This window comes from Cavia porcellus, unplaced genomic scaffold (assembly GCF_034190915.1).
Source record: "Cavia porcellus strain 051 isolate PalLab524CR breed Dunkin Hartley unplaced genomic scaffold, mCavPor4.1 scaffold_26, whole genome shotgun sequence".
Taxonomy (NCBI): domain Eukaryota; kingdom Metazoa; phylum Chordata; class Mammalia; order Rodentia; family Caviidae; genus Cavia; species Cavia porcellus.
Genome location: NW_026947509.1, coordinates 5,303,667 through 5,331,276, shown reverse-complemented (window position 1 = coordinate 5,331,276; position 27,610 = coordinate 5,303,667). Strand labels below are relative to the sequence as shown.

Genomic DNA, 27,610 nt, shown 5'->3' with positions numbered 1-27,610 from the left:
GTGACGCTGACCGAGTTCATCACCTACTCTGGCTTCAATTTTCTCACTTCTAAAATGCAGATAACAGCAACGTCTTCCTCAGAGTGTTACGGTAAGGGTGCAAGGAGTTCATGTGTATTAAACTTAACTAACTGCCCAGGCTCACCCAGTGACATTGTCATCATCACTCTGGCCAGCTGAAGTCATGGCTGTTTGACAGGAAAAAGAAGAAGAAGAAGAAAAGAAAGCCTTGTTTCTAAGGCTGGCGAAGTTCTACAAGCCGATCTCCCTCTACCTCTCATCATTAGCAGACAGCATATTTGACCCTGAACTTGCAGGAGTGAAACGCAGGCCCCAATCCCAGTTACAGAGGAAAGCAGGGCTCCTCCCCACCCCTGACCAGGTCAGCCCTGTCCTGAAAGCTCAAAGTGACACCAACTCCTATGTAACTTTTACAAGTCCAAAGTGCCCTGTGAATTTTTTCCTGGGCTCAAACCGGCCACACAAGAAGTTTCCTTTAAGCCACTTCTCTGTCTCTGTCCCTGCGTCTCCCCTGGCAGCCACGTGGCCACCCTGTGCACTGCCCTAACGCATCCAGTGGGCCTCTGAGAGCCCACTAAGCCCTGAAGGTGCCTTCTTGGGTGCCAACCTCTGAGTTTTGGAGACATCTGGGCAGGGGATGTCAGGGAGACCCAAGCAGGGAGGCCTCGAGGCCAGGCACCAAGCAAAGCTATAGTTCTCAGGAGCATGAGAAATAGCAGAGGCACTCACCAAGTGGGAAGGCTCCTTCCAGGATGAGGTGCAAAACACTTTGATTAGCGGTAGATTTATTTAAACACACACTTGGGTGCAGCTTACTTACACCTCAGTTACAAACATTACCTTAGGCTTAGAAAATAAATCTCTAACACTAAACACAGCAGAGGATGTGGGTTTCCCTTCTTAGATTGGCAAAAGGCCCACATTTTTTTTTTCTTAGTAGAAACTTCTCGATTTTACTTCAGACTTTCATACTTTGTTACCATAGCACTAACTTTGCTTTAACCCTCTCTACTTAGATTGGAAAATCCAGAAATCATTTACAGGTGAATATCACAATCCTAAGAATTATAAAATTACAGTAATCCACAGCCTCTTTGAAGGCATTGTTTTATAGACATATAAGGGGGCTCTGATAAGCTTCTTACCATCTCTTCATTCCCTCTACTAAAGGCATAACGCTCATGTTTTCTAGAATTTAATCAAGGGAGCAGTGCAGGGTCCAGGGGTCAGATGTCCTTCTGCCTTGCTGGACATTGTTATGTTGGGAGATGCATGGATTTATGGGTTTTAACACACAGAGGACTGGATATTGTCCTGTCCTGTAGATGTGAGGGAGTAAATCGGAAGCTGTGATGTATAGCGTGGAGGCAGTGTGCCCCCCTGTGAGGTATTTATAGTCTAGCAAGACCTAGCACGTATCGTGTGTGTATGTGTGTGTGTGTGTGTGTGTGTGTGTGTGTGTGTGTGCAAATAAACACACAGGATGTGTCTGTGCCTAGACCTGATCGTGCAACACCCCTGTTACAGGGGTGTAACACAGGCTAGTGCTCATGAAAGGGGACAGGCGAGCAGAGGGCAAGGCAGAGGTCTCACTGGTGGGCCCTGCAGTCGCTGGCTGCGGCTCTTCAGGGTGGCCCGGCTGCCTCATGCCAGCCCTGCAGGTCTGAACTGGCTTAGAGAGAGGGAGGTCGGGGACCCAGAGCTCGCTTTCACCATGTGACCTAGTTCTCAACATCACACACTATCAATTTCAGCTCATTTAAATGTGTCCTCTGTAATTTTGGGGATTTCCATTGTACACACACATGTTCACACCCATGCACAGACACATGTCTGCGTGTCTGCTATGACACAGAACACCCCACAGCAAGGGGAGTCTGCCTGCCTGTGGCACTGTGCAGCTCCAGCACCAGGGGCAGGAGGGGAGGTCCTCCTGCCACTTCTGAGAGAAGAAGAGTTCACCCAGTGAATCACTTGGAATTGGTTTTCGTCCTCACCACAGTGCTTGCAGCTAGCTGTGCACTTCATTTTAGAGAAAACAGGGAAACCTCTGTCAAAGAAAGCTTCTCAGTTAGCGCAGGCTCGCAGTGCAGTTTCCATCCCCAGGGCGCTGAGAGTGGACACAGCGCCCTCCATCCTCCATCCTCTTCCCCATGCCCCGCCCTCCCCCCTCCATCCTCCCCTCTGAGAAAGAGCTGCCTCCTGACCTCCATTCCCTTTTATTTTGCTCTTCATGTGTATTTCATCAAACAAAGCCTCACGCGCAGCTCCTTACATGAAAGTAGCGGGGACGGCCCTGCCCCGGGAGGCAGGGGTGGCAGCCAGGCCTCCTGGGCTTTGCTCTCCTCTCTACACACGGCCCTTGGGGCACTGCCTCCACTCCCCCAAACATCACAAAGTGGTTTGAGCTTGTAACTAACTTCAGCCCCAAGAGCAACCATGGCCCATGCTGTGCGGCCTCCACAGAGACCCTGCAAATGTTAATAATAATAATTAATACTGATGAGGTGCCATGTAGGGCTGGCTTCCAGTTTCTCTTCCAGCTGCCTAACAATGCACACACGGTGGAGTTGGGGCTCCGTGCCAGCAGGGTGCTCTGGAGAGTCGCATCCCAGGGGAAATTCCAAGCAACTCAATACCACCATGAGCATAGAAATGTACTCGATGTTTTCCTCATTAAAATATTAGTCTAAAATACGCCACTCAAATGTAATGAAGCAGAATTGAGATGAAGAAGTTCATTTAATTATAATCCCTATGATTATTATAACTTGAATTTACAACTGCTTAGAAACCAGAATAGAAGAGGAAAGTAGTTGTTGAACATAGACTGTTCCCCAACGGCCGTGGTGCTATTGGGAGGCAGTGGGACCCTTAAAAGAAGGGGCCCCGTGGGCGGAAGTGAGGTCATGGAACGTGGCTGGACGGGGCTGTATGAGCCAACCTTGTTCTTTCTGTTGTGCCAGCCTTGCTCCGCTGTGGCGTGTAAAACCACCAAAGGCCCAAAGGGATGGAGCCAGAGAACCGTGCCCTGAAACCTCAAAACTGTGACTAAGAGTTCCTCTTCGTAAGTCAGTATGTCTCAGATATTTGCGAGGGAAAACTGACTGTCAAAGAGCAGAAAGGGAGAGCTAGAGCGCGGTCCAGAGAAAGTCTGAAAGCAAAGCGTATTGTTCACAGAACAAGAAATGTGCAGAGAGCTCAACTTCCCAAAGGTAGGAAAGCGGGACCTGAAGATGCCACGCAAGTAAAAGCCAGTAAATCCACTCTGGTCCCCAGCTAATTATTACAGGATTCCTCACACTAGACTTTAGGTTTCAAATAATTTATCCTGGGGTAAGTCACTGAACTTTCATGGGAAAATGTGAATGAATAAAAATAATAACAATCCATTTAGGAAAAAGCAGACTAAAGATGATTAGAGAATACGCAAACTAAACAGCCAAAAAGTGTTATGGGCCCCAAATCACTGGTAATTAGAGAAAATTTTTAAAATAGTGTCACTTTCAGCCAAATAGACGACATGACCTGTAAATGCTAGACAGTTCCTGGAACTCCTCAGTAGCAAGGTTTTACAGGCAGGGTATCAGGAAGGATGAAATGGTCTTCACCTAAGACAAGGAGCACTGTGCAAGAAAGACTTCCTGAAAGGAAACTAGAATTCTCTCAGAGTTAGGACTGGCATGTGAACGTACAGGTGGTAATTAGGTGTCCAAGTGGGTGCTGTATACAAGCCTGGACTCAGAGGAAGTTAGGCTGCAGGCTAAATCCACAAGCTTGGGTGTCTTAGTTACTTGTCTCTCCCTGCTGAGTAAGCATACCTGATGTCCAGAGTTCAGAGGAGAAAGGTTTATCTAGCTCACAGTTTGTAGAGGCTTCAGTCCATAATTGGCTGCTCCAGGACCGGGTGACTTTGCAGAGAAGAGTTCTTGGTGGGTAGAGGATGGCCAAAGGAGCAAATGCAAAAGGATGAAGGAAGCCTCTTGCTGCCTTCTTTATCTTATCCAGACTGCTGGGTTTAGGATTATCCAGTCAGTGGGCAGATCCAGCAATCACCCAGCCTTCGTGCCAGCATTACACCACGAATCAATCACGCACTCCACACACAGCCAACTCTGAAGGAAAAACCCCATGACTGCATGAGGCTTTGGCAGGGGGCAATCTAGATACAAACCATAGCACTGGGTTAGAGCCACAGCCTGCATTAGACCACAAAGAGCATAAGGTCAAAGAGTGAGATGAGACCTGACCTTCTCCACCATCGGTAACAGAGCCCAAAGGAGAGTCCAGCAGTGCCAGGTGTCGCGGCCAGCGCGGGGAAGGAGTCAGGCGAGAGACTGAAGACGCAGGGAGACCAGTTGCTCAGGAGGCAAAAGGCGATTTATTAAAGGACTCCAGAGTTTTTATAGTGTTTCAAAACAAAGAGCAGTACAAGTCACTTCAGGACACTTTCTTGTGCATACAGCAAAGGTAAACATGTTCCTGGGCCCATGAGAAACTTCTTTGCTTATGTTATGAAGCTATTCCCAGGTTCATATTAGCGCGATGCTTTGTCTAGAAGGCTGAGGTTACTGCAGGATGAGGAACTGGTTGAGGTCCAGCTTCAGTGTGTGGTTTTCCACACCGGTTCACTGCCGGACCCCTGGTTCCTGCTCCCAACACAGCAGAGGGGAGAAAGGAGAAGTGTTCGGGGAGGGAAGAGAGAAGGGAGGAGGGGGTGCTGGGAACAAGAAGGGGTGAGCCACCATGGTTAAGGCTTCTGACATTCAAGCAACCTAAGGATTGAGCAGTGGTCATTGGAAATAGCCTGGAAGCTGATGTCAAAACACTGGAAGGGACATAGGTGGCGGAGAGTAAGAGGGGAGACATTGCGCTGGGCTGTGTTCCATTACTCCCTTCCCAGTGTCATGGAAACGTGTCACCTGTCCACAGATAAGTAGAATTCGGGTTTAAGTCCAGAGGTAACACTGAGTGGCAGAGAGGCAGAAGTGAAAGAAGAATCAGGGAAAGGATGCCAGTTTGCCACCCTGCATCACGGAACACTGGGAAATCAAACAGAGGCGAGTGACAGGAACCCTAAGTGAAAAGGTGCCAGGCCGCTGGCGAGTGCCCTCAGAAACAATACATGAGGAAGGCAGTTTTTAAAGTAGCATGGCCTTGTAGCTGTTACAGCTAATAGATAACAGACATCTACAGATCTGGGAAGCTAAGGGTATCTCGAAGCCGGAAAATAGAAGCAAATCCACGTCTAAGCATTTGGTAAGAAAGCTGAAACAGAGACAAAGAGAGGATCCTCAAGCAGCAAGAAAGAAAGGCAAACCGCCTAACAAGAATGCCAGGAAGAGCAGCCACAGACACCTAAGCTCAGTGGTACTCAGCTCCAAGTCCTCCAGACACTGAGACAAAATAATTGTCAACGTAAAAGTTCTTTTTAAAATGAAAAAGAACAAAAATGATGATACAGAATTGCAAAACAGCATAGTTTTATCTGTCCCTCACTATGTGGCTGAGGCTCACCCAGTTGCTGGGCACCACAGTGTGGAGGAGGAGCCCGTTACCTGAATTCCTGCTGCGGGGCCAGTTGGATGAGCGCTGGGTTCTTCCTGGGCTGACCAGCTCTGATGTGAACCAACTCTTTGCTTGTATTGTTACTGCTGCTTCAGACTTTCCGGGCCTCCAGTCCATGGTGTGCTCCCAAGCCAGGGCCCTGCTGTGTCTGTGGGAGTCTGGCAGGCCAACTCAGGTTTCTCTGGCTGGGGAAGGCCTCACCCACACTCTTCCCGGCCCACTGAGGTCCTCTGAGTGTGGAGAGTGATCACGGAGACTCTCCCCGCTTGGAAGAGGGGACCAATCTCACCCACACTAAAGCCAACCCATCAAGCTCCTCCCAGTAGGGGGAGGACTCACCTGTACTCTCTCCAGCCTGCCACGGTCCTCCAGGTGGGGGAGGACTCACCACAGCTCAGTGTAAACATTTTTAACCAGCAAAATTATGAACAAGAATGAAAGGAAGTTATGCACAAAAGAATGAACACTGAGAATGTCAACAAAACTCTTTTCTCCTCCCACTGCTACAGATCAAACCCAGGGCCTTCTCATTGAGCTGCATCCCCAGCCCTTTTTACTTCTTTCGAGACAGGATCTCGTGAAAGCACGGAGCTGGCCAGACTGCTCTTGAATTTGCAGTTCTCCAGCCTTAGTGTTACAGACAGGCACTTCCAAGCAGGAATTTCCATGGCGACTGTGCTAGGTTACACATCCACTAACAGTGTATAAGAGTTCCTTTTTTCCCACATCTTCACCAGCATCTTTTATTCATTTATTTTTTTCATGATAGCAGGGGCAAGGTCCAATTTGCTGTAATTTGCATTTCCCTGCTGGCCAGAAATATGGAGCAAATTTCGTATATTTATTGACCATTTGTATGTCTTTTCTGAAGAAGTGTCTCTTTTGGTCAGTTGGCCATTTTTAAAACTAGATCTCAACTTTTCTGTGTAAGGCCTTGAGTTGTTTGTCTGCCCTGAACTTTCATTCCCTAAGATTCTCCAGGCTCTCTTTGCTCCTCAGGGCTGGGCCCCACACTGGGTGCACCTGGCTCCTATGCACACTGAAGATACCCGTGTTGCCTCTGCTGACCTCCAAGCCTATCTGTGTGACCTCCACAGAGACAGGGAGGGGGAGTCTCCCAGCTGTGACTCTTCCTGTCCAACCCTGGGAAATGAATATTTGAGAGCAGCTAAAGAAACGCCCCCAAAACTGCCTTAGAACACTTCACTAAACCATCTAAGAAAAGATTGTCAGATACACAGCTTATGCTAAGATCGAAGAGAAAATCTTCTAAAATAGCCAAAGCACCGAGCTGTGAGGGTGATGATCATATGGTCATAATCATTCCTGCAAATCAAATGGGTGATTTTCAAACAAATGCAAAGCTAATAAAATAAAACCATAGAGCCAAGACTTTTAATTTAAGATGATAATCTAAGGCACAAAGCAAGAAAGGAAAAAATTAAATAGGCCATTTTAATTAAACACTCCAGAAAACCTGATTTTACAGCCTCATCCGTTCTATAAATATAGCTTCTCGTTAATAATTTAACCTTAACAGCTCCCAGCTGTGGGCTTAGAGAGGCCATTTAACAAGCCACTTTCACTGGCCGTGAATTCCTCAAGGAGGACATTCGCTGTGCAAGGGAAGGGCTCTGCACAACCCCATCAGTCCTGCAGACGACGCTCTATGCTCTGGACCTCTGAGGCTCCTCTCAGGACGGGGTTCTTCCCTGTGACTCTGGAAAGCCTGAGAGTCTCGTTGCAGTTTGGCCCTCTCAGTTCCAGACTCAGAAGCTGGGTTACTGGCCGCCTTCCCTGGCCTCAGTGATCACAGAGGGAGGGCGTCACCCGTGAAATGAGACTGGAGAGCTGCTGAAGACCCATAGAAAACACAACTTTCCTCCAGTCTGCTCCCCAAGACCATGGAGACGCCTTTAACCCACGCCACAGCCTGGTGACATTTGAGAGGCAGCAGAGAAACTGCCAGGGAGAGAAGGGGGGTTTGTTTTTGGTGGGCCTGGAGAAGAGTCAGGACAGTAAGGTCTCACACCAGCGCTGCGCAGTAGCAACACCTGCTCCTCCGACAGCTGAGTCAGACACAGCACCCGTTCAACCTGCAGGTGGAGACAGGCCCAGCTCCAGAGCAGGCCACCAAGCCGCCAAGATGCACAGGAGCGAGGCCACGCCCCGCCACTGGCTAGTGACAAGCTGAGTGGTCTCTACCTCCCAGCCTCCTGATGTGGGCTGAAGCTGAGCAGAGGCCTCGGGAAGACAACAGAATCTGCTGTCCCTTCCCCTCCCAGGCATCCTGGGAGGGGGATAGAGAGGGACACTGGGCTGCCCCCGACTAGGCCACCCTGTGACGGACGCGAAGGCTTCACAGCACCTTAGAAAGCTGGCTGTGAGTCAGCAGCCAGTGGTCCCGCTGAAGGCATCTGCTCGTGCGGCCCGGGTCGCATGTGAGGGCTGTTCATTTCACAGCTCTTAAAACCCTGCTAGCCTAACATACTGCTCACCACCTCGTAGCGTGACATCGGGGTGTCAGTCGTGTTTACTCATTAGAAGGGTTCTGTTGATGAAGTATTAGTTTGAATTTTATGAATTCTATTATATTAAACAATGAGTGCTTAACAGTAAACAAAATCACAAAACAAAATATTGCATTTTTAATATTCACTGAGTTTATAAAAAAGGATCAAAATTTTCAGCGTGGGCTGGTTTTTGGTGTAAAACAGAACAACAGAGTTACATTCCTACAAGAAATACAATGAAAATACCAACAGCACTCCACCAAAAAAATTTTACCTCAATTATTGTACCTAAATAAGGAAATAAGATGTAAATAAAATAAAATTCTAATGTGTAATGAGTGCTACAATGGACGTCAACATTTTCCAATCAGCTGTGTTCTTGCTTACAAAGCATAAGAGATAGCATTAGAAATAAAAGCCCAGCGAGCCGCAACGCAGACACAAAGGAAAGGCTGGCACAGAAATACCTTTGCTCTCGCTGTCACCTTCACACCTTCACATGTGTGGCAGGCTTCACACATGACAGCTGCATGTTTCACGCACAGGTCTCGCTACGCTGGCAGTGCGTGTGCTCAACTGTCCTTTCCCATGTGGCAATCTTGTCACGCTCTTCCTGTTTTGTCAGGAACTTTCCACTATGTTGTTTAGTGTACACTTAGCAGAAAAATAGGATAGCAATAAAATAAAACATCAAATATGTAATGACTGCTTAGATAGAAACCAACATTTTCACATTAGTTATGTATTTGCTAACAGATAACATCAGAAATAAAAGCCTAGGTTAACCGCAATGAAATTACCAACAACCTCTACAACAATAATAATCTTTACTTCAGTTGCCACACCCAAGGCAGACTTCACACATGAAAGGTGTTTCATACACAAGTATCACTTCAATGATAGTACACGCATTTTGGTTTTCTGTCCTTTCTCGTGGGGCACAGTTGACATATTTTTGGTTTTTTTCATAGTAGGTCTTAGGGATGCTGACCACCTGGCAGCTCAGCAGTGTGCTTCACAATATTTTGTGTAGTTTTTCTCTGCGGCAAATGATCTCTTATGAGTTCCACTCTGAAACCTCTAAGAAAATTTCTCTGTGGGACTTTGTACTTGTCATTTTCTCTGTAAACTGTCAAACTTTATATGCCACACATTTTTAGGATTGAGTAACACACAACCACTGAACCATGCTTTGTGTTTTGAGTGACATCACAGTTGCTGTATAACTCATCAACAACTTCTCCTGTGCGTTTGGTTTTGTTGTACAAAGTGTCCGTCTCAGGCTTCCATTTTGTCAAGGTTTCCCTATTAATATCTTCACCATGGTGAAATGCTGACATCAGTAGTACCAGTGTGATTTCCTTTGCCATAAACAATACCAATGTAAATTTTCCTGAAATACAAAAACAGTACTATACAATTCTCTGTTTTCAAATTGCAGCACTGCATTTGGAATTTCTGCTTTGTTCCTGCACACAGTTCCTGTGTTGGTCAACTTGTGCTCTGTTAGCAAATGTAACGTCAGCTGGAAACTGGGGAACCAATGATTGAAAGTCACAGCTGATGAGTTTGGGAGGTGGGAGCAGCAGGTCTGTCTACAGAACCACTTGGCTTACTACTATGTGAATAAGGACCCGGTGGCTGAGCTCCAGGATACATGTCCAAACTGAAAACACAGTAAGTCTTCACATCTACAAGGGCATAAATTTTTATGCCATATTGTGACTCATTGCTCTTTCATAAGTCTTTTGCATTCCTGCAGTTACCATGAGAAATCCCTGATGAATGTGGTAGGCCTATGAATGCTTTCAGTTCAGCTAGTGAGATGTCATAATAAATATACTTTTAAGTATGAATATTGGTGTACACAGAACATTTTGCTTGCTTTTCAGCCTTTGTGTATCTCACAACACCTTGTATCATTTTTTCTATTATAATTTCTACCATTGAACGGTATTGTGGCATTACCTTTTACCCTTGCCAGGATCCTCACTAAATTTTTGGACATAGTCCTAACATTTGATTGTTCCATTTGATTACATGACCATTTTGCAACATTTTGACTAATCCAATACATACCCACATTGCTATTTTCTTCGTCATCTGAGTCAAAGAAGTCTGCATTCCCTGTGTCTGTCAGTTGATTCTTGCTCCATTTCACTGTCACAGGAACTTTTGCTCACAATGTCAAAGTCATCATCATTGCCATCATCATCCACTCACACGACCATCTGTTATGAAAGCATGTATTTCATTATAATGGATCATCTTCATCATCCATGCATGAGTAATCTGATGATTCACATTTAACCTGCTCCAAAACATGCCAATCTGGTTTTTCATGTGCATTGTACTAACCTGGGCTTCTTCTACCAAAAAATCAAAAGAAAAAAATTTTAAAACAAATCCTAGCTTAGTGTGGGTGCATTATACCCTCTGGGATGCTCAGATAAACATACATAAAAATTGTTCCTCAGAACCTAACACATGTGTAAATCCTGACTTGACACTTTTGTGCACATGAGCACACATTGCCTTTCATTGTACCAAGTGGGCAAACACCTAGATTGCTTTCTGTGTCCCTCAGGGAAAGGTGCAGAGATGCACAGCTTGTTATGATTCTTCTACAGTAAAAATTTACAGTAGAAAAGCGAGAGGTGTGTGTGCCACACCCTCTGTTTGGCTCTAGTAAGGACCGTGTCTCACATCCATTCCTGGCCAGCTGGTCTCCATGATCACCTGCAGCTTCTGCACAGGAATTGAGCTGCAACTCCAGGTGTGGATTCCAGCACCTGAAAACCCTGGGCCCTTCAGTCAGTCCATGTAGCATCTGAGGGTACGAGAAAAGTGATTCCTGGCTGTGCTTTGTTGGTGACCTGTAGAAAATGCCTGTGTCAGAAACTAGAAAGAGCATCAGGAGCCCTGAGAAAAATCCAAGAGATGCAGCAAAGAGTATTTTCACACAGAGCTCTAGGAAAAATAGGGAGCAGGAGTGGGAACAGAAGACCTAAGAATCAGCACAGAGAATCAGACTCTCCTTGGGAGAATGCTTTATAGGCACATTAATAATTGATTTCACTTACATTTTCCTTTCTATGATATGAACACACACGTACACGAGATGTAACCTAGAAATACAATGAATATTTAATATTTTTTGGATTACAATAAAAGGCTCATTGCTATTGATCTCCCTCAAAATCCTACCCCTGACTTGGAACACTTTCCCCTCATCCTTGCTACCTTCTGAAGCAGCTCTGGAGTCCCTTTCTTGAATGTCTTTCTAGTTGCATGATTGTGGCTGCCTAAATGTCTGAGTCAGTTAAAATCATTTCCTTTTCATGGTCTTTTTTACTCTGGGAAAGAGCCAGAAGTTACCCAGTGCCAGCCCTGGTGAAGGAGTGGATGAGGACACACGGTCAAATTTTAGGAGCCGTCTTTTTCTTAGGATGGCACCCGTGCCACATTCATTGTGCTTATGCTGCTGAGCTAAATCCCCAGCCCTCACTGTACATTTGATCAAACCTCATAAAAATGCTCACAAAAGAAGACTGCAGACCTGCTTCGAAAGTGGCAGGGACAGCGGTATAAGTGTGTTTCAAGCAAGAGAGAGTATTCTGAGGAAGCTTCACGGCAATGTCTTTTTTTTTTTAATTAAATAAAAATTCTTGTATTTAAACATTCACCACACATTTCAATTATAAGTCACATGAACATATGTAAATAAGGTTCAGAGAATTATTTCCAAAGACTAAAAGTTCTTGCCTGATTTGGTCGTTGTACAATGCACACATGTGTCTAATTACCTTACTGCACCCTAAATATAAATTAATCCGGCAAAGCCACCAGCAAGGAGCAGCCAGACCCAAGCCTTCCCAGTGAGTCAGCAACCATTCACGGACTGCAGGGGGAGAGAACAAGGATTCCCCAAGAAGCAGGCCCTGCCTGCAAACCAGCGCCATGCACAGGCCACTGCCAGTGGGGGGGACAGCTGGAGCCCAGCCCCTTCTAGTGAGCAGGCTGGCAAACAAGAACAATACAAAATCAACAGCGGGGCACACAATTGTGCAGTGTGGTATTTTTAACCCTCTGGGGATTGAATTGAATCTCCAGTTTTAGACTTTTAAGGAATTTCCACAATATTTCCACAGTGGCTATACCAATCTCACTCTCCCAACAATGAAAAAGGGTTCCATTTCCCCAGAGTCCTGCTAGCATTTGTTACTGGTTGATTTGTTAATAATAGTCAACATTTCTGGAGTGAGATATAATCTCAATGTTATTTTAATTTGTATTTCTCAACTGATCAGTGATGTTGAACATTTTTTCATATATGTATTTGCTGTCCGTGTTCTTCATCTGAGAAGTATATATTCATCTCAGATCCCCACTTTTGGACTGGGTATTTAAATTGGGGGGGGGGGGTTATATGTACTAGATAAAACTATCTTGTCTGAGGAGCAATTGGGTACAATTTTTTTCCACTCTGTGGGTTGTCTTTTCATTCCATTGGTGATTTCTTTTGCTATGCAAAAGTTTTTTATAATCAGGTGAGATCCCAGTTGTTAATTCTTTGTAATATTTCCCATGCAGTTAGGGTTTTGTTCATGAACTCTTTGTCTATACCTGTGTCTTCAAGAGTCCTACCTAGTCTCTCTTCCAGCAGACTTTATGTTTCTGTTTTAACCCCAGGATCTTTGATTGTTTTTACTTTAATTGAGTTTGCGGTGAAGACATGGATCTAGTTTTGGCTTGTGGAAAGCCAGCTTTTCCAGCACCGTTTATTGAAGAGGCTGTCTTTCTTCAAGCTCCTCTGCCGATGAGAACAGCCAAGTTCACATCGGAAAAGAAGCTCGACAAGCTTCTCCAGGAGAACCTGTGGCAACAGAAGAACCACCCACACCACGGAGAGACAACCCTGCTTCTTCCTTTCCGGTTCTCCTTCTGCAGCCTGGCAACAATCCTCAGGCGGGTCTCACATTCAGCACCACACTGATTCAGTTCAGCTGGAGGCCACGAGTTGACCACCAGTTACCGCATCTTCTGTCTGGAGAAAGAGCCTTTACATCTGAGTCTATCCTGTGTGGCTTGAGGTTCCTGCACTATTTCAGTCTACTGTTTTTTAAACTTACAGTGTGGCGAGCCTGCTCCACCCAGGGTGGGCGATCCACCGGCGGCTCTGTGGCCCAGATGTCCATTTATTAAACCCTATGTTTGTAGCAGAAAATGCCCCTCTCCCCAGCCAGTATGCTTCAGTGTCTGTTAGTTCCAGGGTAGCCTTGTTTACTGCAGTTCCTGTTACAGTCCCTGTTACTTCTGTCTCTTAGAAATGACTGGTCACTGTGATGCTGGCCTCTGTGATACACAATGTAAGAACCAATCAATAACCACCAAACATTCTGCTGCTTGCTTGCAAACTCCATAAAAACCTCCCTGTGCCTTTGAGTCCTGGCATTTTTTATTAGGATTGATTCTTGTCAGTACCCACTGATGTTAAATAAATCTTCCTCCAGATCCTAGGTGACATCTGGGTGTTTCTGTCTGCCAGGGAAGGTCTGTGTTTGTTGGCTCTACAAGCCTCTTACTGCAGATTGATTTTGGCACCAGGGGTGTGCCCCCCCCCTTCTTCCAATTACCTGTGTTTTTAGTTGATTTTCTCTGAGTGACTTCAACATGACTCCTGTACTAAGCCATGTTGAATCCCGTCTGAATTTAAAGTTTAATCTCTTTTCTTCTGCACGGTGATTATTGAACCTCTGTTTTCAAACACTTAGTATTTTCTTCCAGTACCAGTTTTGGATCCAAGTGACAGATAAATTCTGAAGTTGAGAGGCATCCATTTTTGTGAACTTTTTCACCCTTTCTGCACTATCTAAAACACCCAGAAATCAGAAGCCAGTGTCTCCATTTAGCCTGATTTCTAAGACAGTGTTGTACACATTAGAGCAACACTCCCAAAATTTGTTCCCCAATGGTGTGAGGCAGTCTGTTAAAAATGATGTTGTGCCTGCCTGGCAAGCACGAGGTTGTGAGTTCTAGTCCCGGAAAACAAAAAAACAAAACAAAACAAAAAAGATGTGCTCAGATAAATTAGGGAAACACTGCATCTTATACAAGATCTTTAATAAGACAACTTAGGGGAAACTAGCATCTCATACAAAACCTCAACGAGGCCAGGCATAGTGGTGTACATCCGTAATTCCAGCACTCAGGAGGCTGAGGCAGGAGGCTTGCCATGAGTTCAGCCTCAAACTGGGCTACATGGTGAGTTCAAGGCCAATCTTAACTATATAGTGAGACCCTGTCTCAAAACAAAACAAAACAAAACATTTCTTGGCTACACTGGTTTGCATATATATTTTATATCTTAAGGGCTTGAGAGGTACTTGACTACTTAACTTTGTCAGAAGTTCCTGAAATTACTTGATTAATAAATCACTTTTAGCATTTCTCTTAATGCCAATTAACTTCCCACTGGAGTACAGCTCCTTGAAAGACATTTGGAAAACTATGACCCTAACTTTTTATCATTCCGGCCACACACTCCCAGACCACCAATGCCAAGCAGCCTTAACGACAAATCCATTGATGTTTGAGTGACTCACACCCTGACCCCGTGCCTCTGCACAGCCGTGCGAGGCTGTCCTGCTCCTGCCCTGCTGCCTTTGACGTCTGCCCTCACCTGACCTCTTCCCCGGCACTGGTCCAGCTCCTTGGCCCGGCCACCATCCTTGTCCCTGAGAGCCATGGAAGGGCCTGACCTGCCCAGACCCAGATCTTGAATTCGTTCTCTTTCTGCTCACGTTTCAACCTTTCTCCCTGCATCTCACTCCAGCTAAATGTTCCTGTCACTGCGGCAACTGCCTCGTGAACTGCCATTAATTTGTTAATAGATGGAGTCGGCTGGCCAGGAGGCCAGGAGAGCAGTCATTTGTGGCTGCCTGGCAGCTCTGATGAGCTGTTAACAAGGACAGGGTCTGAGGGGAACCATGTCCTCCACAGGAAGCTCCCCCAGGGCAAGTGGGGGAGCCTGGTTCGGGTGCCCTGGGAGACAGGACGTGCCTGGCTGTCCTTGTCCACTCAGCCTTGGGCAGTCGCCCTCAGGGGAAACACAGGGCAGGATTAGGCTCCAGCACTGACAGATGCCAACTGGACCTCTGGACACAGGCGAGGCCATGAGCAAGAGAGGGAGGAGCTACCATGCTGACCAAAACTCACTGTGACCAAGCAGCAGTGACCACCCCCCCTACTCTCTTGGGGTGTCAGACTGGGCACGTGGACAGGTGCCTCCAGGTTGCAGATCTCAACGTGGCTGCAAGGGCAGGACTCTGAGGTCCATCTCGTTTTGTTGCTGGTTCCATTTCCTCTCGTTTCTACAGTCACTGCTCGTCCTCAACCCCTTCTGGGTTTGAACCTCGCCGGCCTTCGGGGCTCCGAAGTCACACACTATGACAGTTTAGGGACCGCTGCTGTCTCTGCACTCTGAGAGATGCTCCAGGGTTGGCGCGAACAGCACAGGTCTGAAGCTAGATGGTGTCAGCTCTGGGTGCCATGACGCTCTGCTGGTCCCTGTGGGGCTCTGTCAGTGTTGTGTTGCTATAACAGGATATCAGGGACTGGGAATCTGTATTTATTTCTTGCCCCCTGAGCCCACAGCCAGGGCTGAGTGAGAGCGTGAGATGCAGAGAGTTTGCTTATAAATAAAGCCGCGCTTGTGGTGGTGGGCAGCTCCCACTGGTCCAATTGGGAAGGTGGCATCCATCTCGCAAAGCCACCACAGTGGCTCTAAGTCCATGGAAGCCTGGGAAGGGACTCAAACACTGTACCCCTGTTACACAGAGGTACACAAGAAGGTGCCAGCGGGATGGGTGACACCAGGGAAGAAAGCAGGAGCAGGCAAATCAAATGGTACAAACACTAGCATGGCAGGGCTCTGCAGGGGTAATCGGGAAGACAGAGCCTCCCAGCAGACCTGCAGATCACAGTGACGACTGACGAATAAGAGCCTCCAGACATGGACCAAGACAAAACGTGCTTCTCTCCCCACAAGCCAAGCCCTCTGACGCGAAGGTGGAAAAGAAGGAAGAGCAGCATCTCGTGAGCTTGTCTTTCGTGGGGTGCACTGGTGCCTGAACTGCAAACCCACCCACGGTCTGAACAGGCCAGCAGCATTTTTCACCCATGAAGAGCTGGCAGAGAAAGCTTCACTCACTTTCACTTTTACTTAAGGTCAGTGAAAAGTTCCACCACTCTGTCTCGTCCGTCACAGCTTGGGTTGAAACTTTGCCAGGAAGGATGATTCTTAAGGGCTGAAATTTCCATCACACTCCTCTCCTACTACCAAAGCTAATTGCTTAAAGATACATATTTAGTATTTGTTTAAATTTGTGAGGCTTCCAAGATCATTTCATGTCATTGACGCTGCCCGTCCTGCAGTCTTTTTCGCCTGCATTTAGGTTCCTTCATCCAAGACAAGAAAGGTACAGTGTAAATGGGAGAAAATTGAGGAAATTGAGATGCACTGGAAGCTACAACGTCATCCGACATGAGCTTAAGTGGAGGGAGAGGAAGCAGCCGTTTGGAGGACACTCAGAGGCCAGCTCCAGCCAGGAACACGGACTTGGCTTGTCAGCTCCCTAGAGTAGCCCCACGCAACCTTTTGACTTAGAGAAAATGTTGCAGTAATGTAAGTGGGGGGGCAGCAACTCCAGCTCCCTCTGCCCAGCAAGCTGTGTGTGTGTGGTTTTTTTCCTCCTCACCAGAGCAAACATATTTACTGATATTGATCTGCTGTCCAAAGGTGATTTCTGGACAAAATTAGTCTGCAAATCATCTGCCAGTAGCTGGATGCCTTGGCGCACAAACAGAGATGATGCATCTTTGCAAACTGAACGTAGCTAGGGAAAGCGTTGCATTGCTCCCCCCCCCCCCAATCCACCCTACCTGCCTTTGGATTCAGTTGCGCCTGAGCAGACTGGAGAGGAGAGTGCAGGCACAACACAGTCACTGCTGGAAGCACAACAGTGACTCCCTAGTGACAGTCAGCAAATTTTCCTGCTGTGTCAGGGCCAACCAGGATTGCAACCTGGGAAGCAATGCCAGTCCTGAGGCAAACAGGACTTCTAAGAGCAACTCAGAGGACTCAGAAAGAAGTTCAAGGCCCTCGGCAGCTGAAGCACATTGTCCAGCCCCATCATCTCCTCCCTGTGTCCCCTCCGGGCCACCAGGAAGCCTAGTCACTCTTCCCTGCAGTCAGCAGCATCAGCGCCATCATCGACCTCCCCTTCAGCTCCCACAGGGCTGCTCTGCATCCAGCCATCACCCCTGCAGCAGGAGCAGCATGAAGATGTGTGTGGCCTCGGAGGCCCCACTCTGGGTGTCCGAGATGGTGCATCCTTCTCACCTGCACAGGGTCAAAGAGCCCAGAGGAGGGTTCCGAGTAGGCCTGAGAGCAGAAGCAGCCAGAACTCCTCATCCAACAGAAAGCACCAAGATCATCCCTCACAGGAATATATGTTGAAACACTTGGATAACCACATGACTACAAAAACTTTACAGACTATAAATATACAGCATAAGCAAAACTTCATTACTGGGGACCCCTGCAGGGGTGCCAGACTTTTCCTGCAGGAAAGAAAGACCAAGAGGCAAAATGGCAGCAGTGGAGGTTGAGGTGACCAGTTGTCCAAGGCCACAAGCCCAGCAATGACTGACAGAGGCAGAGACCATGGGAAGGCTCAGAGGGTGATGGCGATTTTAAGCTAACGAGAACCCTGCCCTGGAGCATCTTTAGTCTTAGTAGTCGGAATCTTAGGCTGGGGCTTGGTTTTGGTTTTGGCTCTGGTTTTAGCTTTAGTCTTAGACTTAGTGGTTCTAGTCTCACTCTTACTATGTGGGAGGGGATAGCCCACTCCTAGTAAGATAATGGGAACTCAGACAGTGACACTAGTAATCATCCCTTAGCCATTGTGGATTTATGGTCCCCAACATTCCACTATCCTCTTCAATGAAAAAAGTCAAGTACTTAATCTGACAAATGAAGACACATCACCAGCTGCCTTAGGATATTCCGTGATGTCTATGCCATCATCGGACATGGGCTCCAGTCTTGCTAGCCCTGGTTTGCCCTCCTGATCCCACTGCACCAGTGCACAGGGCAGGAACATTCCAGCTGCTCTGGACCACAAGAATGAATCAAATCGTCTCATGGAGCCAAGTACAAATCCATGGTACAATCATTTTAGACAATCACCTTTTAGAATAATCTTTTCAAGCATTTACTAATTAATTTTGTCTATTAATATTTACAATCGGACTTCCGGGAGAACATGGCGGACAGATAGCAGCAGCTACAGAGGCTCTCTGAAAGACCCAGCTTAGAATCCAGGAATGGTGCGGAGTGAGGAATCCTAAGCAAGAGAGGAGATATGCCCTGCTGACGAAAGAACGAACTGGGCTGAGAGAAACCAACTGGGAATGCAATCCTGGTGCTATAACAGGAACAGATAAAGCCTCAGCAAGGAAGCTGGAGCCCGCGCCATTGGAAACCGAGATTTGGGTTTCCTGCCGCCGTGGCTACGTCTGAATCGGCTCGGCAGGGAGACAAACGTGCGAAAGCTCTGAGAAGGGAATCAGTGAATGGAGTTGAGAGCAGGACGGGTGGAGAGCCGTGCATCAACCTGCGGTGAGTCAGAGAAACTGGGACTCTTCCATGATCTAGGAGGCTCCAACAGAGGACATTCTGGGGCCGGGAAGACTTGCTGGAACAGGGCGCTGTGGTGACTTCAGTCACATATTGCCCTCTCAAGTGGGACTGGTGAGCAGTGCCTAGCCTACATGATGCTGCTGGCTGAGACCCAGTAAGCTAGCACAGCCCAGGTCCCAGCACCTAAAGGAGACCTGGAGGGGTGGGTCCCGCATAGGCTGCCTGGTCCGTAACTCCCTGGTGTGCTGCGGTGGGCGGGAACACCTAGCCGGCGCAATTCAATCAGACTGTGGCCAACAGGGAAGGAAGCTGGGCCTCCTATATATGCTTGCATATATAAGGAACAAAGAATATGGGAAGAGGGAGCAACAAGAAAGGCCCCTCAGCCCCCAATCCTGAGAAACAGGCAATAGCAGACACCGCACCAATAGACATAAAGCGCTATCTCCAGAGCCTCATAGACGAGTTTAGGAATGAAGTTATTAATGACCTGAAGCTAGAAATAAGCAGAATAGTTAGAGAAATGCTAAGCACCACCCAAGAAAAAACAGATGGTGGAATGGAAGAACAGAAAAAAAGGGGAGAATTGTTTGATGGAGAAAATAGAGAAAACATAGAATACGTGAAGCAGGTTCAAAGAGATTACCAGGAAACTAAAAACTCTATCGAAAACTGGCATAACAGCTTGAAAGAAACTAAGGATAGATTATCTGAACTGGAGGCCAGATTTGTAATATGGGAGCATGAAATGAAAAACTTCTTAAAAATAACAAAGCAACAAACAGCAAAAATACAAAGACTAGAAGATGATAAGAGGATCTATAACTTAAGAATTAAGAACATAAAAGAAGAAGTAGGGACACAAACAAATGAACTACAAAAGCTACTCACAGAAATAATCCAGGAGAATTTTCCTAATTTAGCAAAAGGTAAAGATACTCAGATGTATGAAGCATTTAGGACCCCAGCCACCTACAACCCAAACAGAGCTACACCCAGGCATATAATAATCAAAATACCAGAAATCCAATATAAGAACAGAATATTAAAAGCCATCAGAGACAAGAAACAGATCACTTACAAGGGAACACCCATCAGAATTACAGCAGACTTCTCAGCACAAACCATCAAATCACGAAGAGCGTGGGGGGAAATAATGCAAGCTTTGAAAGATAATAACCTCCCGCCAAGATTGAAATATCCTGCACAACTATCCCTGGAAATTGATGGAAAAACAAGGTGCTTCCAGGATAAAGAGGAACTAGGGGAATATGCAACCACCTATTCACTCTACAGAGAATACTGCAGGATATTCTAAAAAAGAAAAATACAAAGAATCCAGAAATAGTGGCAGAGAGGCCACAATGAATGGAGCAGAAAACAAAGTGAAGAAGACAAACTGACAACTAATGACAGAAAAAGAGCTCAACAGAAATGAGGCAGAAAAGACTGGATGATAGGAACACCTATTTTGGAGAAAATGACGTCATAATAGGTAATGCTGATTTAGTATCATCTTGTTTTGAAGTCTCATCAAGCTTTTGCTCTTCTGTCTCCATTGGTCTTAGCATGTTGTATCTTATTGGATTTTATTATATGTGATATTATAAACAAAAACTTTTATAGACAAGAAGATTATACAAAAACCATTGTTCATTTTCTGTTAGTTGATTCTAAATACCCTGTAATACTGTCATTCTCTTGAATGGTTTTACATTGTTTTGATATATTTGATGCTACAGTATACGAAGTTATACTCAAAGATTTCAAGGAAAGAGACAATATGGTATCTACTTTTATGTCGGGATTATCTTGTGATAAAACACTATTTTGCATAAATGGTTATTTTTTTTTCTGAGCTGTTTTGTTGTTATGCCCTCTTTTATCTCAATCTCCATTTTATTACTTTTTTATTTTTATCCTTTTAATTAAGGGAAAAATTAAAATAAATAGCAGGATATATTATAGTAACCCACTTTGATTTATCATTAACTTGATTTGAAGCCCTGTATTGCTCTCACCATCTTGTTTTGACTGATGTTCCTCTATTCTGTTTTGCTTGATAGTACCAGGTTTGAAAGTATAGGCAACAGCTGTGAAGATAGTGGGATTCATTATAACGCCCATTCTGGTTGACTATTATCTACTTTTGAAGACCTGTAATGTCTCCAATGTTTTGGTTTTGTTGGTTTCGTTCTTTACTGTTTTGTTCAATTTTATTATAACTGATGATATAGGCAATTCTATTAGAGATAACGGGAGGCATTATGGTAACCATTGTTGATCACCTTGTATTATGTTTTTACATTATCTATTATGTCCACCCTTTTGATTTGACCGACTCTGTTCTGTTATGTCACATTTGGTTTTACTCTCTTCCAAAAAAAGTAATAAGAACTGTAGGAGCAATAAAACCCAAAATGTGTAATAGTCATTGTACAAAAGAGAGGAAAAGAAAGTGCTCTAAATGATACAACTGCATGTATATTTAAGTGTATGAGATAGACAATGATATTACTGAGTTTTGTTGGATCATTGAACAGAACTGTTTGGTCTCACTGTTTGAATGTCCACTATATAAGCTTTAATTTTGTAACTTGAACAAATATTTCTAAGATGACAATATGTAATCCATTAACTAGTGATTTCCTACTGTTTATTATTTTTCTGAAATTCTGTATAACCTGTACCCTTTCTCTGCTTTCTTTTCTTTTTCCCCTTAAATAAAATTTTAAAAAAATATATTTACAATCACCTACTATGTTTACATTCTGTTAAATCAGGACACAACAAATGTCCCCAGGCCAAGCCCACGCTGCTGCCGGTCTCTGTTAGTGAAGCACCGCCGCACACACTCGTGTGTTTACTTGTCCACAGCCACGTCCGTACTAAAATACCACAGGACCCCCAGACTCCAAGCATCTCCTCTCGGCTCCTCCCAGGAAAGGCTGTCAGCGCCCCCCACGCATGCTGTGGTCCTGAGTTCTCCTCCGCTTGTCCCGGGCCTGCAGGCAGAGATCATCACTGGAGGAAATCACTGCTCATCCCTAGCAGCGATGACCCCTTTGACTCGGGCTTCGCCAGCCCTACAGAGGCATGAAACCAGAAATAATTAAAGAATTCACAATAGTTTAGAATGTCTGTATCTAAAAAAGAAAAATCAAAATCGTATCAGAAAGCAAGATGAAATCACACAGTATCGGGAGAGAGCACCTTAAAGGAACACTTTATAAAAGCATTGAAGAGCGGTGTGAAACAACCAAGAGGATGAAATAGGGGTCGAGAGAAAAACAACGGAAAACAAAGGTACGCAAGAGAAGCTGGACATCTATTTACTGATTCTCTGCAAGAGAAACTTTTAAGAGGGTGAAACCGCATCACCCTGCAGCCTTGAACTGCACGTCCTGGCAGTGAAAGACACTGAGCATTTCTCATGCATTTATTGGCTGTTAGTATTTCTTCCTTTGAGAAGTGTCTATTCAGGTCACTGGCTCATTTTTAACTGGATGGCTTGCTTCTTGGTGTTTAGTTTCATATGTATCTTATGTACCCAGTCACAATAGCTAGGATATGAAATCCACCAAGGTAACCATCAGCAGACAAATGGATAAATACGGTAAATATGTACAGCAGAGCATTACACAGCTATGAAAGGAAAGGAATCTCATCCTCTGCACAGAAATGGAGAGACCTGGAGGACAGTGCGCTACACAAAACAAGCCAGACCCTGGAGGACAAGCCCAATGTCTCCTTCCTGGAAGCTGCAGGACGCCAACCCGAGAGTTTAACAGTGACTATCGGGAACCAATAAAGGGGTGTTGGATATGACTGACACACACCGCTAAAGAAAGGTGCAGTCAATATATATTAATAAAAAAGTAAGTGGAACGTGCAGGTGCATGTCTTTAATCCCATACTCTAGGAGGCTGAAACAGGAGAATTTCACATTTGAGCTCAGCCTAGGCAGTTTAGCAAGACCCTGTCTCAAAATAAAAAGTAAGTAAAGCTGGAGGCACAGCTCATTACAGAGGCCACCCTGGGTTCAAACCCAATATCAAATAACTAAGTAAAGATTAAAGGAAAGAAACTAATACTTAAAAAAATCCAACAGCTATTTCCACAAATAAAAGACTTGAATCTAAAAACTAAAAGAGCCTCATAGACGCAAGGGAAGATTGGCCCGGAATCATTGCCCAGCAGATGTCCTCATTAGACCTCCCAGATCAAGGTGGGTGCCCTCAGGGACCTCCAGGCGCAAAGACAAACAGCTTACAAAGGCAAAAACTGAGATTGGCCTCAAACTTCTCAAAAGCAACTACAAAGCAAGATAGCAGCAGAACAGCGGATTTACAAAACTTAAAAAGCATAAATGAAGCATGAAACAGCCCTCACAGCCCACTCAGCTGTTTCTTTAGTCTCCAGGCCAGGGAAAACCCACTGCCAGGTCTGGGAGTGACCCCAGTGCCCTTCCACAGCTCTGGAAGGACAGATGTCACCCAGCCAGGAACAGACTGAGGCCTGCGGGACTCGCAGAGCCATCTCATGTGTTCAGCTTCAGAGGTCAGAGCCAGCCAGGAGCAGGTGACAGGCTGAGCCAGGACAAAGGAGGGATGCACATTCTGCCACAGTTGAAGAGCACAAGTGAGAAGCCAGGGTCATGAGTCAGCTTCCTGCCACTGTGACAAAATGCCTGAGACCGCCAACTTCGAAGGAGGAAAGGTTTATTGGGCTCCTGGTTTCAGGGGTTTCAGTCTAGGGTCACTGGACTCTGTTGCTTTGGGCCTGTGGAGGCAGCATGAGCCATGGCAAGAGACTGCAAAGGAGGAGCCTGGGAGGCAAAAGCGAGAGAGGAAGGGCCAGGGTTCCAATATCCCTTTCCAGGTCACACCAGTGACCTCACATCCTCCCACCAGGTCCCGCCTTTTAGAGGTCCCTGCCAATAGCCACTGACCAGCGGCCAAGGCTTGAAGACACAGCCTTTGAAACACTCACCTGTCACCCAAACCACAGCACAGCAGAGGACAGGACAGAAAGTCCAATGCAATGGCTATAAATGCTGCACGGGAGGTCAGAGGAGGCCAAAGGACACCATTCAGGCTTGACTGATATTAAAACCTAAGTCAGAATAAAGGTAACCAGGATCACGTAAAATGTGTTAATAAAACTGAAACTTTCCAGAACACCAAAATAAAATGTTCTAAAAATCAGAGATGTGCCGATGTGATGCCTCTAACCCCAGCGCTCGGGAGGCTGAGACAGGAGGATCTCCACAAGTTCAAGGCCAGCCTGGACTATAGAAGTGAGGTTTATGTCATTGCTACACAGGGAGACCCTGACTGAAAAGAAAACCAGAGAAGATGTAACAAATAGGAAGGAAAAAGCATGGTACATTTGAAGGCATTTACATAATAACCACAAAGGAATACAGCAGGCATAACTGAGAGTGAACATCAGTCACATCCATAAAAGGGAGTAGGCGGAAACTATCTGACAGTGGAAATTTGTAAAACTCGGTATATAAAGTAAATCCTAACTCTACAGCATCACACACACGCACCAAATACAATTCTAAAAGACTACAAGGATGATCAAAAATGAAACAGGATTTTTAAAAGCAGAGGTCACAATCCTGATGTCAAAGGAGACTTCAAGCCAAAGGAAGCATTTAACAAGGCAAAGAAGGGCATTTTCTAATGTAAAAGTCTCCTTCTGCGGGGAGGTTGGAGCCCCAACATCAGGTGCCCAGAACCCCACACCTGCCCACGTGGCACCGGAAAAACCACGCAGGGGAAATAAAGAGCAACGCGGACAGCAGGATGCTTCGCCTGACGCCCTGTGGACAAGGGTAACCGAGGGCATCTGAGCAGCACAAGGTGACCTTGTGGGCCCAGCATGAGGCCCCAGTCTCAGAGCCTGTGCCCTTCTCCGCTGAGCATGAGGCGAACACTGGTGTGCTCAGTGTCTGAGTCACACGGAACGAAGATTTCCATGCAACAGACACAGAAGCAGCATCACCACTTTACTCACGGTGCAAAACTAAAAGTAGAAAACACAGACAAAGGGGGAAGGCCCTCTCCTGTGAGGATTTAAAGGCCTCCTACTCCTGAGGAGAGGGAACCACCACAGAATTGCTGCGAAAGGTGACAATGAAGACACGTCCCAGACCACGGGGTGCCCCGCAGAAGCTGAGAGGAGCCGTAGCCCGCACACTGCATCAACACAAAATCAGTGCAAAAGCAAGGCTGAAAACAGTCAGCTATAAAAAGAAGAGGGAAGCAAAAGTGAAAATAAATGTATGAGCAGAGAAAGGAGAAAATACTTTTATGCCCCTAAAAGTGAGACTTTGAGTGAAACAAATAAATCCTCTGAAAAATCCAGCTTTCCTGGTTCCCCGAACAGTGTCCAGTCCCAGCAGGTTTCACTGGTGGATTCACCTAAACCTTTGCAAACGCATGGCGAGAGGAAGGGGAGAAAGCACCGGATCTGGACGTTTGGTTGAAAACCCTCCTGGTGGACGGCTTAGACACGGGACTCAGCTGGACCACGGCACCCACCCGGGGACACGGCAGTCCCGCCGCAGCCTGGCCAGAGCCACAGCAGCCCATGCCTGCAAACAGCGACAGAAGCCAGCAGGAAGCAGACAGAGGTGCCCAGCAGGACAGGGTCACCGCCCGCCTGAGACATGGTGTCCATGCCCCGCAGATGCCACGGCACAGGGGCAGATGTAGATTTTCCAGTGATGCTGGACATAGAAGAAAGAAAAGAGAATGGATATGTAGGGGGCCGGTCCTCACCTCCTGCTTGTGTTGTCCTTTTGCTCCCAGAGTCTTGTTCTCTAATTCTCTGAATATGCGTGTGGCCGTAGTCGTGTATCCTGTTGCTGGGGTGCCATCCCTGACACCCCGACTTGAAAGAGGAGCGGTTTCAGTCCAGGGTCGGCTGGTTCCACAGAGGAACCAGGAGGAGGAGAGCAGCTCACTGCAAGGCGGACAGGAAGCAGAGAGCAGAAGGCTGGAGGGGAGAAGCACCCTTCCAGGCTGCACCTGGTGACCCCTCCCAATAGCAAGCAGCTGTGAGCCCCATGACCCAGGTGCCTTCTGAAAGCCCTGCCTCAGTGTGCAGGAGGCCTTGGGGCACCCAGATCTGAAGGCCGACTCAGGTGCTTGGTACAGGCAGAGCACAAGGCTCTCCACAGAAGCAAGGACACTGACCAGCAGCAGTGAGCTGTTTTCCTTCCTGCATGTGGTAGCTGCGCCTTCCCTGGTGGCAGAGAAAAGGCCCAGGGGCTGGAGGGGCAGGTCCGTCGGTTCCACAGCCCCAGCTCCCCTCAGCCCCACAGCCAGCTGGCCCTGGAGTGACACACCAACCAGTGATGCTGCAGCTGCCACAGGCACAGCGTGGGGATGGCACTGACCGCCCTGGCCCTTGGCTTCAACATCCAGAGCCAGGTGCAGAGAGACACAGGGATCACCTCGCACTGAGAGCCTGGAACAGCAAAGCGGGGAGGATGTATGCTCCCACCCAGGCCTGCTGGCCACAGAGAGTGCAGGAAGAGAGGCGGGCTGTGGCAGAAGCATGGCCAGTGCTGTTTCTTCATTGTCTGGCTGGCTCACAGGTCATCCAGCCGCACTGGCGGCCCTGGGCAGGGTGGGTACCACAGGGGGCAGTGACAGAAGCCCCGTCCTCCTGGGAGGTCTGGCCCTTCGGTAGCAGAGACAGCAGCGTGCAACATGCAGCGGATGGATTAGCTCATGCACAGTGATGAGAAGTGGCACCTGTGTCCCCCGTCACTGAGCACTTGCAGTAGGGTAAACAGAGCAGGGGCTGGAGCCAAGCCACCTGTGCAGGCCACAGCACTCTGCTCTCCTCCTGACTGCTGCAAGCTGCAAGAGGAGGAGCTGGGCAGCACTGGCCAGCGGGCTTCCTAGCAGGCGCAGCTCAGCTTCTGGGCCTTTCAGAACCACTGCAGGGCTTTCAATCCCAGGCCTCCCTGGAGATTCTGGTGGGGGTGAGGGTGAGCAGGCGTGGGAATCTGCATGTGAGCAAGCTCCCTGCCATGCAGGTGCTGGTCCTGGGCTTCCAGGGGGCAGTGATCAGTTGGCTGTGCTCTTAGAGGCCCATCAGGGGGCAGGAATGGAGGCAGAGAGGCTTCCTAGGAAGCCAGCAGAGGCCCAGGTGGACTGCTACTGAGCAGTCCCACTCCCTACCTATGGAACCCCGCGGGGGCAGGTCTGTGAAGCAGGATTGCTGCTCCAGACCTCACGCCAGAGCACCACAGAGAAGGGACTCAGAGCTGCTTAACCCCATGCTCCAATCTCAATTAGATCCAGAGAATGGGGCTGGGAATTTAGCTCAGCAGCATGAAAGCCTGCCTGGCAAGCCTGAGGGCGTGAATTCCGTCCCCTCCTCCGTACCAAACAATTGTGAATTTAAAACCTGGACCAGCCTCACCTTGGTCAGTCCTGAGGAAAATGTCAGAAAAACACCTACTGCAGGACACAGTACAAGCTGTCCCCCAGGAAACCTCCCTCCCCGCAGACTCACAGTCGCCAAAAACAAAGGCCCTCTCAGCACGTGTCTCCGCCAAGAGGCATGGGGGAGGGTCAGCCTGTGGTGTCCCAGAGGGACCCTGATGGAAGATGCTGTTACAGCTGTGTTTAGGTGTGCCCCAAAGCCTCGTGAGCTCACGGTGGGGCTCTTCAGACGTGATGGGGTCGAGGGTGTGTGACACTGGGATCAGGGCTGGTGACTACTCAGTGCTGATTGATTGGCAGAGTCTGGGCATGGACAGTGGGAAGCCCCT

General features: G+C 47.1%; 1 long non-coding RNA gene across 2 annotated transcripts; it reads right to left on the bottom strand.

Moving 5' to 3' along the window:
* Positions 1-7,669: 7,669 nt before the first annotated feature.
* LOC134473103 (uncharacterized) lies at positions 7,670-25,823 on the bottom strand. 2 transcript variants are annotated; one of them, XR_010043215.1, is made up of 3 exons: positions 25,602-25,823; positions 10,182-10,333; positions 7,670-9,495 (listed from the first exon to the last, which is right to left on the bottom strand). It is a non-coding gene; the product is annotated as an uncharacterized LOC134473103 (long non-coding RNA). The 2 variants fall into 2 exon arrangements; XR_010043214.1 differs by having other exon boundaries at positions 7,670-8,756.
* Positions 25,824-27,610: the final 1,787 nt, after the last annotated feature.